At 44.6% G+C, this 10,923-nt stretch overlaps 1 long non-coding RNA gene across 1 annotated transcript; it reads right to left on the reverse strand.

Annotated features, from left to right (window-relative positions):
* Positions 1 to 203: 203 nt before the first annotated feature.
* Positions 204 to 1,586, reverse strand: LOC111540021. Its single transcript, XR_002730870.3, has 2 exons — positions 1,127 to 1,586; positions 204 to 486 (listed from the first exon to the last, which is right to left on the reverse strand). It is a non-coding gene; the product is annotated as an uncharacterized LOC111540021 (long non-coding RNA).
* Between the last annotated feature and the right edge of the window lie 9,337 nt (positions 1,587 to 10,923).

Consider the following 10,923-nt stretch of genomic DNA (forward strand, 5'->3'; position numbering starts at 1 on the left):
CCCACTGCCCTCCCCCTTCCAGTACCAATGCAGGAAAGTCCGCTGTGGCAGGAGCCGGCCTGACTTCTTCCGCCCCCGCATTCGTGGATCAGGGAATCTCACCCTAGAGCGCGGGTGCGACCTCCCTGGCCCCCCCACACCTGAGGACCAGAGAACCTCCCCCGAGAGTGTGTGCATATTTGCAATAAAGGGCTGCCACTTTCTTATGTACTTTGGCCTCATGTTTAATTACTTAGCTCTCCTAAATTAAGTTACATTAAATTAAATTAAGACAATTTACAGATCTTTTGAAGTCACAGACCCAGGTGTAAGCACCGCTGAATGAGGGTTAATCCCCTGGGTTTGGATGACAGACTAGGAACATGGAGAATTTCTTCCTCTGGATGCTGTAGGGTTCAGGTGTGGGACCCAGAACTGCCAAAGAGATTTTGCTGTGATGAAGGAAGGCAAAGAGAAGTCTGAACCCATCCAGAAATAAAAACAGACCTAGAAGAATCCCAGAAAAATAGAGTCAGGGATGCTGATTAAGCCATCCTTACGGTCCTATATCCTGTTGGACTTCTAGTGTTATTTAGCTGAAAAATTTATTGATTGTTTAAACTGGCTTTGCTTTAGCGAATGATATCTATACAATGGCAAACTAGGAAGCTCTAAGCCCTTGTTGCCTTACAGAATCATTAAAAAAACAAGCATAACTTGTCAGAACCAACTATGTTGGGGCTCTGGAAAATAGTCAATGGTTTACAGAAACCAAGTAAATGCCCTATCAAGGAAAAAAAAAAAAATCTGGCCAGGCGTGGTGGCTCACACCTGTAATCCCAGCACTTTGGGAGGCTGAGGCAGGTGGATCACTTGAGCCCAAGAGTTTGAGAACAGCCTGGGCAACATGGTGAGACCTTGTTTCTACTAAAAATACAAAAAATTAGCTGGTCGTGGTGGTGTGTGGCTATAGTCCCAGCTACTTGGGAGACTGAGGTGGAAGAACCACCTGAGCCCAGGAAGTCAAGGCTGCAGTGAGCTGTGATCACGCCACTATACTCCAGCCTGGGCAACAAAAGTGAGATGCTGTCTCAAAAACAAAAAAGTCTTTAAAATGGTAGAAAAATTTTGTGGCATTTTTACTCACCCTTTTCCCAGCCCTTCCCCAGCAAGGCAGCCGTCTAGGTCTTGAAGCAGCAGCAGGCCAGTTCCCAGTTCCCTCTCGAGCCAGAGGGAGCAGAGAAAACCTTATTTTCAAATTATTGTGTACGTTTATTGTAACTTGTCAGAGGGATACCTGAAGGACTGATGTGAGTTGTTCACATGTGTTTCACCTAGCTCAGGACTCCAGCAGGAACAGGAGTGGGCAACGCTTGTAAATACTGCAAGGGAGACTAAAGACCCACAGACCTGTGGGGCAAGCAATTACAGGTTGAGACATACAAAAGACTTTAAGGCCTGGAGGAAATGCTGCGGTGTGATTCTTAGGAAAATTTGAAAATTAAGAAGCAGGCGGGTGGATCACCTGAGGTCAGGAATTCAAGACCAGCCAGGTCAACGTGGTGAAACCTCGTCTCTACTAAAAATACAACAATTAGCTGGGCATGGTGGTGAGCGCCAGTAATCCCAGCTACTTTGGAGGCTGGGGCAGGAGAATCACTTGAACCCAGGAAGCAGAGGTTGCAGTGCAGTGAGCCGAGTTCACATTGCTGCACTCCAGCCTGAGCAACAAGAATAAAACTCTGTCTCCAAAAAAAAAAAAAAAAAAAAAGAAGCAGGCATATATGCAGGTGAATTTCAAAAGTCATACGCATATACACATAACCAAGGCAAAACACATATTCAGAAAAAACTAAGAAGACCTTAAGCTTTCACTTTGGGCTGACCCCTAGGCTCAGAACAAGCCGAGCTAAGTGTGGAAGGAAAGGCCAATTTCCAAGTATGGAAAAGCCACTTCTGCAAAGACTAGAAGAGATGGGTGTGTGTGTGTGTGTGTGTGTGTGTGTGTGTGTGTGTGTGTGTGTGTTGGCTTTTTGTGTGTTTGTTGTTTAGCTTCTAGCATTCAAAAAAAATCAGCCAAAATATTAGCTGATCATGAGTCAAAGGAACACAGGACTTCAGTTGAGCATCAAAGGATTTCTCTTTTCACAGAGCTAACAGTAAATTATGGGTGACTGATATTAAAAATGTGACCAACACCCACTTCTGGGGAAGAGCTGTCTTGTTACTTGGCAACCTCTAGGGAAAGGTAGTTGGGGCGAGAGGGTCAGACTCAAGCAATCCTCCAGAATTTGTGTTCCTTAATACTTAAGTACTACAATAACCAGAAATTTTTCCTTCCCCTTTCCTCATCATACCTCCCCATCCTAACCAGCCCCAAGGCAGAGGATCCCCTTGCAGAAAGCCAGGCCGTTTTTGTTAGGGCACCCTATTTCTGGAACATACCCAGGCCTAGAGTATCTGGGACCTAACAGGATTTAGGAAATAATTTAGGGACCTTTGTCAGACCATTCTCTGCTTGGTGTCCTGTCCTTCTTATCTGATCAACCATAAAAATAGTCTGTGATTCCCCTTGTGTATGGTCATGCTATTCATTAGAGTTGTTACTGTTACACATTTGGGGTGTAGATGTTCCAGCACAGTCTGCTCCTCTTTCCCATCCCCCTCCCCGGCCTCGAGGTTTGGCTCCCAGCCAGAACAGCAAAGTCACATGCTTTTCCCATTGACTCTGATGCAGGCCCTGGCAGCATTTCAAAATCCACCTCCTTCCTTCTTTATCCACAACTCATTTCTCCCTGGCTTCCCGGCTCTCAAAAGACTGCGTGAGCGGGGGTTAAGAGTGAAGGCATTTCTGGATCTTGATATTTGTTCAGGAAGGAACAGGCAGGACGTGGTCAGAAGGAGGTTTCTGCAAATCAACTGAGTATCTCAGGCAAATTTCTGTAGGCGGATGGAACTGAGTGAAGCATTATCTTTTACGGACAAGCTATTGCAGTAGTTGCCATTACAACAGAAGAATACGTTTTTCTGTCTCCTGACAAAGCGTATGTATTCCACACATCTCTTTGGACAGCCCAGGACTGAATATTGGTACACGTATTCTGAAGAGAGTAGGAGAGTAACAGAGGCTTCAGGTTAGATCTGGGATGGAACACGGGATATGGCTGAGTAAGCAGCCCTTCTCTTCCCTCCCCTCCCCTCACGCAGAGGCTGAGCCTTGAAGACCCTTCCACAGAAGGAGCAGCCTTCCCCCAGGGCAACTCACCCCTTCCTCCAACACATTTACAGCAAAGGAGCTGTCTCAGCCATGCTCTATTAGGAAATAAGTCACTGAAAATCAGAGACGGGTGGGGAATCAGGAGATCACTTATTAAAACCCAATCATTGTACAGATGAGAAATTTCAACTCCGGTAAGGGAAGTAACATGTTCAAGACCATCAAGCTCTGAGGTAAAGCCAGAGCTAGCGGCACTGGTGAATTCTGACTCCAGATGAGTGCTTTTTTTTCCCTCCAGGTCGAGTCATAAAACTCAGTCTCCCATCCCTCCCCTTACTCCTACCCCTAACTCACCTCCAGTGAAATGTTGAATATACACCTCTTTGGTCTGGCATGCAAAGTCAGGATGTTTGGATTGACAGGAACCTGGATTCTTTCTGCAGGTCTTGTCAACAAATTCACCACAAGAGGTGCAAATTATAGATCTTGTAGGTTCTGAATATTATGTCAAAACCATAGCGTAAGACCAGGGGTGGCAGGTAGTCAGGGAAGAGAGGAGAAATACTGATGAAGGTATCTGGCTTGCTATCCTGGACCTTCCAGATTTGCCTAGCCAGACTTCTGGGGACCTCCAAGGACCCTCTGTTCTAGATACATCTCAGCAGAGCCCAGGTCTATCAGGGAATCTGGTTTTAGGCATCATGGGACTACCAGAAAACCCTCTCCCCTCCTCTTTACAGGCACAGCGTGTAGCTGTGTTTCTGAAGGGGACACTGTGCTGGGTATTTCATTGCTGGTAGCACTGGGCAAGTTTGGCTGAGAAAGAAGACCCAGTATCCATGGGAAAGGAAAGAAGAGGATTTGTCTTCAGAGTTACTTACCAAGACCTGAACCCCTGTTGAGAGAAAATCATGCTATTGCTCTCCAATTTGCACATCCATAGGCACTGAATTATTTTTTTTATCACCCCTTCCCTTCAAGCATCCCTCCTCACCCCCTTCCTGTAGTTAGAGTTTGGTGGGCAGCAGCAACAGCAGGGTCCCCAGCAGCAGATCCTCCCTAGTGAGGAAAGGTATTTGCACCAGCCACAGACTCAGGAACCTGGACTCAATAAACACTGGCCCTATAGCTCCTGCCCCTCAGGATCAGGACTTTTAGAACATCACTCCCTGACCCCATCACCTTGCTCCCTTTGCCTCCCTACTGTGGGACTCACCCTTCATGGGAGACCAGCACAAAACCAGGAGAGCTCCTGCGAGCAGGAAGAACAGGAGCCGGTACATATATGCTGGAGGAAGCATGTATGTACTAGAGGGAAAGAATGAGGCAGCAGGCAATCAGCTGCAGAAAGGGCTCAGTGATGGCGCACCCAACAGGATGTGGATGGAGGTGAAGCTGCAATTTCCTCCCTAGTTTCCTGTGAGGTGTGGCCTGGGCTATAAAAGCTGTAGTTTAGTTACTTGTATTGGGAGGCCCTGCCTAAGAGAGTGGGTGTTCTGCTTCCTCTCACTATTCCAAAGTCAACCCAGGGCCTTGATCAAGAATTTTGTATAGGGAAGAGGTAACCCTAGCATCAAGGGAAGATGTTATAGCTTCATGCCACAGGCACACAAGTGCATGGCACACCACATGCTGTGTTGGGATTCCTGATTCAGCCATATCATACAACACTGGGCTGATGAAGGGAGAGATCATTCAGGTGAAGATGAGGAACAAGCTCACCTCAGAGTTGCAGTATGCCTGATAAGAATGGAGTTGGAGACTACAAATTCATAAACAGGTCCAGCACAGGGGACCCAAGATGTAGCCATAACAGATTGTTCCTAGTGGTGACCCGCAATAGTACAGGGAATCTAAAAAGAGTATACTCATCAATCCACAGCTGGGACAAGTTGAAGGCATGAAAAGTTAAGGAAAGAATTGGCAATCAATTTGCAACCATTCAATTTTACCTATGGAAATATAAACAAAGACATTATATTAAGGAAACCACGGCACCTACACAAAAGGAAGGCATCTTAAAGGTTGCAAACACCCCAACATGTTTTCTTCTTCCTGCATCCTTTTCTCTTCCCTCTAATACTCGTTGATTAAGTCCACTTGTTCTTCTTTCCCATGTCTTTTGACTAAACTATTTTTGAACAATTTCTTTCTTTTTTTTTTTTTTTCTTTGAGATGGAGTTTCGCTCTTGTCGCCCAGGCTGGCTGCAATGGCGCGATCTCAGCTCACTGCAACCTCCACTTCCCAGGTTCAAGCGATTTTCCTGGCTCGGCCTCCTGAGTAGCTGGGATTACTAGCGTGCACCACCATGCCCAGCTAATTTTTGTACTTTTAGTGGAGACAGGGTTTCACCACATTGGCCAGGCTGGTCTCGAACTCTTGACCTCAAGTGATCCGTCCACCTTGGCCTCCCAAAGTGCTGGGATTACAGGCGTGAGCCACCGTGCCCAGCTTGGACCATTTCTGTAGACACAACCCAAGTCTAAGCTTCAATATGTTTAACCTGGCTGAAAGAAGCTTATTTTGCTAGTTTTTTAGTTTGTTTTCTTTTCAAATGTTTCCACCTCTACGTAGATGAAAAAACATATCTCTTCAAGCCTATTCTGTGGTCTACAGCTATAGAACCCAATTCATTTCAGAAAGTTTCACACTATAGCCCACCGAACAAGACTAAAGGCAATTCAGAGTAGAAATCAGTCACCATTGACTAGGATGAGAGAACAATAGCTTATACAGGAGATATAATGTAAGGAATTTTAGGACTTAGCTAAGCAAAATTAAGGTGAGTGGCATTCTCTAAGAGAAAGGTGCATGCAAAGTTCTAGAGATTTGCAGGCTTTCCATGTCACAGATTAGATTCTTCTCTTGTAATGTCTTTATCTAGTTTTGTATCAGTGTAATGTTGGCCCTATAAAATGAGATATGGCAAAAATAACTGCTCTTCAATGTCCTGGAGGACTTTTTATAGAATTGGTATTGTTTCTTGCTTAAGTATTTGATAGAGCTCATCAGTGAAGTCATCTGGGCTTTCCCTATGAGAACGTTTTTATTTTTATTTTTTGTGTGTGTGTGAGAGGTTTTTAACTACAAAGTCACCATCTACCTAAGACATATTTATTTCTTTTTGGGCAACCGTTGGTTGTTAGAGTCTTTAGGAACTGCCCATCATCTCTCATAGTAAGTACCATACTAAGCACCTATATGAGTTTGCTTATTATGGTTTGGTATTGTAAGGACTTAATGTATTACAGTGCTGACAACAGAGTAAGTGCATAGTCATTATTGTTATCAATATTTTCTAAAGAGAATAAAAATCTTTGACTAAGACAAAAAATATTGCAGGTGAATTTCACTAAACTATCTATTCTGTAGAATGACAGAAATTCAAAAGACTCAACTAGAAAGAAGAGAAGTATCGACATTTTCTATGGTTTGAATGTCCTCTCCAAAACTCATGTTGAAACTTCATCCCCAATGTGGCAGTACTGAAAGATGGTGAGTTAAGAGGCGACTGGATCATGAGGGCTCTGCTCCTGGAGCTGCCGTGACTCAGGTGGCCCCAGATCTGGCTTATGCCATAGCTCCAGAAGGTCTAAGTCCTAAACCTTGCTGGTGTCCAGGTAGTGCTAATTCTGCAGCCTTGCAGAAAGAGAAGAGCTGCGGAGAGGCTTTGCAGCCTCCACACAGATTTCAAAGGATAGTGTCAGAAGTCTGGGCCCCCAGCCAGAGACTTGTCACAGAGAAGGATCAACTGCAGATAGCCCCCACTACAGCAATGCTGAGCAGAAATGTGGGATTGGAGCTGCTGCAGAGCGTCCCTCCCAGGGAAATGCCTAGTGGAGCCATGGGAGCAAGATGACCACAAAGAGTCTCCACTTGGGTAATATCTAATGGAGCTTTGGGAGCAGGACTGCCATCGAAACTTTAGAACTGCAGAGCTGCAAGCATGCAATGCCATCCTGCAAAAACTGGGTGGACTGAGTTCAGTCACAAGCCACGGGGGTCTTGAGAACCCAGTCCCCATACTAGTGTGCAGTGGTTGCCAGACATGGAATTGAAAAAGACTATTCTGGAGTCTTAAGACCCAATGTCTGCTCTCTTGGGTACCAGACTTGCTTAGAGTTTATTACCCCTTTCTTCTTGTCTACTTCTCCATTTTGGAATGGGAATATATATCCTAGGCTTGTCTCACCATTGTATCTTGGAAGTAGATAACTTGTTCTGATTTTACAGGTTCACGGATGAGACTCTGGACCTTGGACTTTGGCCTTTTGAGTTGGTGCTACAATGAGTTAAGACTTTGGGGCTATCAGGGTGGAATGACTGTATTTGTATGTGAGAAGGACATATGTTTTTGGGGGCCAGGGGTGGAATGCTATGATTTGAATGTTCCCTCTAAATCTCATGTTGAAACTTAATTCCCAATATGGCAGTATTGAGAGGTAGCCCCCTTAAGAGATCATTGTTCAAAATGGGTTATCATGGGAAGGGAGCTGGTGGCTTTATAAGAAGAGAAAGAGAGAAGTGAGTGAACACGTTAGCACACTCAGCCCCCTCATCATGTGATACCCTGCACTGCCTCAGAAGTCTTCAGAAAGTTTCCACCAGCAAGAAGGCTCTCACCACCTGCCTCTACCTGTAAGAAATAAATTTCTAAAAGAAAGTTGGGATGAAAATGCTAGAGATAAGAGAATGCAGACTTGCAAAAGAAGTGGCTTATCCTAGGACTCTGCCTTTTGAGGAAAAACACCTCTTGTGTTTTTGTGTCCTGCAACTACTCTTTCCCCATTATAAATTACCCCATTCAGGTATTCTGTTACAGAAATGGACAGTAACAGAAAATGGACTGGACCTAAAACAACGCTGAACCTTGGGGGCCTTTCAATGTACCCCTTTCCTCTTCTCTTGGCTAATGTAATCTTTCAAACAATAAGAAATCATTTTTTTCTAAGACTGTCCCTATATCCCACATATGGATATAGTGTGTCAAATAAGTCCTCTCTCACAGTTCAAGGGATTAGCAAATGATCAATTCTGCCCTCCTTTAGTGGCTCTAGTAAAGGGCCATAGTTGAAAAGCCAGCGTCCTGTATTCTAGTGAAAATTCTTCCAAAGATTCTGCTGTGATCAAGAAGACCCTTGGTGTGAGCATCACAGTAAGTTACACTGCTTCCGTCCCACATGGCCTCTAGTTCTGGATGGCCAAGGTCATTCCTCCATTAATTCTGATGCAGGTCTTTGAATAAAACTCTGAGAAATTAACACTAGAATATTTTCTCCTAGAGGTATCATTATACCCACTTTACAGTTTTGGAAACTAAGGCTAAGTGATTTGCCAAGGTCAAAGTACTAGGGAGCAAAACTGAGATTTGAACTTGGGCCTGTCTCAACAATCCACCTAACTATTACTGTTGTGCCAGCACCTGCCATATGTAAAGTACCCAGCTCAGTGTTCCAGAAACAACAGGGACCTTTCCAGAATTTTTTCTATTTCCTCTTTTTTTTTTTTTTTCTGAAGCGCGTATATAACTCTCAGATGTCTGAGCAGATGTCAGTAAGTTGAATATTGAGATACTCTGGAGCACTGTTTTCTACATGGAAAGCCACAGAGGCAGAAAAGTGTGCAAAAAACCCAGGGATGTAATTGTTCATGAGAGCAATCCTAAAACTCAAGTACAAAGGAAACTCAAATACAAAGGAAACTCAAGTACAAAGGATGACCCTGCTTTGCTTTTTAAAACGGGGAGGAGAGAGGCCTGCAGCTTACTGGTTAAGATCCCCTCATGAGCCAGGCATGTCACCTTTGAATCCCTCTTAATAGCTTTGGAATCTTAGACAAGCAAGTAACTTCTCTAAGGTTCAATTCCCTCAGTGGTAAAATGGAGAGAACAGTACCCCCTCCATCAGGTTGTTTAGATGAGTACATGAGTTATGTTATGTAAAGCCATTGCAATAGTTCCTGGCATGTATCTAATATTACTAATCAGTGTACAATGGACTGGGGGCAGAAGAAAGGGCCACTCCAGGATGTGAAACATGCTAGGAAATTGCCTGTGACTGGCAGCAGCATGAGAAGCAGGATCAAGCAGAATTGTATAACAAGATTATGTTCTGGTAACAGAACCATATTTACAGTTTTAGCCAAGAGCTGAGTGCTTACTGTAGCCTCACCTGGCACTGTCGGGGCACCTTGCCTATCCTATGAGCTCCTACAGGTTTGAGGATTAGGTGATATTATCCCCATGTATAAGTAATAAACTAAGACAATAAATGAAAGAGCTGAGATTTGGGCGGTGGTCTACCTGGTTCTACTGCTTACGCTCTTGACAATGCTGAATAACCACTTTATAGGTAAGGCAGTAGTAGTAAAAGGCTTTGCACCCTGACTTCCTCTCTAAAAGAAAGTTGGGATGAAAATGCTAGGGATAAGATCAGGCAGACTTGCAAAAGAAGTGGCCTATCCTAGAACTCTGCCTTTTGAGGAAAAACACCTCTTCTGTTTTTGTGTCCTGCAACTACTCTTTCCCCTTTGAGCCCCTCGAGCAGCTTTCCTCTTTAAGCCTCATTGCCAATACGCACTCCCCACTCCTAGCTTTTGCTCTTCTGTAAGAACCAGGGAAGGACCGCTCTCATGCCCCATATTCTAGAAGTTGGTCGTTTCCACAAGCATTTATTTCCTGGGAGAGAACTGGGGGTTCTGGAAGCAATGCCTAGAATGACAGGGAAAGGCCTGACTACTGGATAAAATTCAGTGGGCTCAAACTCCTGGATTCCAAGGACCAGAACAATGGTAAGAAGAGGCAATGCAGGAGCTGCTTGATAACATCCAACATTATAAAGTTATTGTATGTACATTATCTTGTTGTACGCTTGTTCCCAACCATAAGCCCGTGAGGAAGGCAATGTGGTGGTCATTTTCAGCATGAGGAAGCAGAGGTCTGAGAAGGTGTGGCTTGAGGGTTTCAGGACTCCACACCCAGTGCTGGGTAACCACACCTCACAACCTGCTCAGTTTCTTAAACATATTTTGGGACTGAGGAGCACACTGGAAGTGAATGTGGACCTTTGAAATAGTGTTTATTGTCCAGACACAGCCTGACACTACCCCAAGGTCAAATTTCTCCCCACCTCATACTATTTATGGCAGACTCTCTGAGAAACAGAGAAGGAAGAGGATGAGTGGGGAAAAATGCAACCTTCTTTAGCTAGGAGAGAAGTAACTCAGCAGGAATCTTCTCAGAAGTCCAAGTCTGAGGCTTGACCAACTGCCTTTGCACTCAGGGCTCTAGGTCTGTGTCTGCATCCACCAGCCCTCAGTGAATCGAAAACTCAGGAGACATCAGGATCACCACATGAGAGGGACTCTTTCCTTTTCCAGCTCTTAGGGCTTCCTCTGGGCACCAGAAAATAGTGACATTTTCTTAAGCTGTTGCCATTGCTAAGAAAGAAATTTGCTAAACAAATTCATGATCTGGGGGTGACATCAGCAAGATGCTGAGTAGAAACTTCCGGCACTCTTCCCCTCCACAAAAAAAAAAAAAAAAAAAATTGACTCAGGGTCCCCCAGGGAGTATTCTGAGTTACTTAAGACATGTTTAGTGTGAATCTCAACATTCTAGGACTCTGTCTTAGAAAACACAATGCTGAAGGATGAAGTTAACCCAAAGGGTGACTCTGATGGTGGAGGATCAGGCTGTATGGCATCTGGGTCCGGCCATAAAATGTAA

Source organism: Piliocolobus tephrosceles, chromosome 13, assembly GCF_002776525.5.
Source record: "Piliocolobus tephrosceles isolate RC106 chromosome 13, ASM277652v3, whole genome shotgun sequence".
NCBI classification, from domain to species: domain Eukaryota; kingdom Metazoa; phylum Chordata; class Mammalia; order Primates; family Cercopithecidae; genus Piliocolobus; species Piliocolobus tephrosceles.